General features: G+C 49.2%; 1 protein-coding gene across 1 annotated transcript in view; it reads left to right on the top strand.

The window, feature by feature from the left end:
* SMYD2 (SET and MYND domain containing 2) overlaps positions 1–297 on the top strand; it is a 26,423-nt gene that overhangs the window by 23,053 nt on the left and 3,073 nt on the right. The window lies entirely within an intron of this gene.

The raw sequence follows: 297 nt of genomic DNA, 5'->3' as shown, positions 1-297 counted from the left end.
TCTGGAGGAAAAAGTTAATGACCTCTCCGATAAATTGTTCTGTGTTTCTACAGTAGTGGTCTTGTTCATTAAAGGCAGCCAGTGTGCACTGTATCTGATCCTGCTGTGAATCTCCCAAGCAGATTCTCATCTTGAGACATGACTTTCTTGCCAGCTGGGGGGAGCGCAAGTACAGCTCTCCCTTTGGAGCAGATGCCAGTGTAAAGTCACAGATCACTTGGCAGAGAGCAGCGATACAAAGAAGGAGCCAACATTCCCCCCGCCTCCCCCCCCAGGGGCTCAGTACTATTTATCTTC

Source organism: Antrostomus carolinensis, unplaced genomic scaffold (genome assembly GCF_000700745.2).
Source record: "Antrostomus carolinensis isolate BGI_N321 unplaced genomic scaffold, ASM70074v2 scaffold51227, whole genome shotgun sequence".
In the NCBI taxonomy this organism is placed as follows: Eukaryota; Metazoa; Chordata; class Aves; order Caprimulgiformes; family Caprimulgidae; genus Antrostomus; species Antrostomus carolinensis.
Note: the sequence above shows the minus strand (reverse complement) of the source record. Positions and strands in the feature narration are given on the sequence as shown.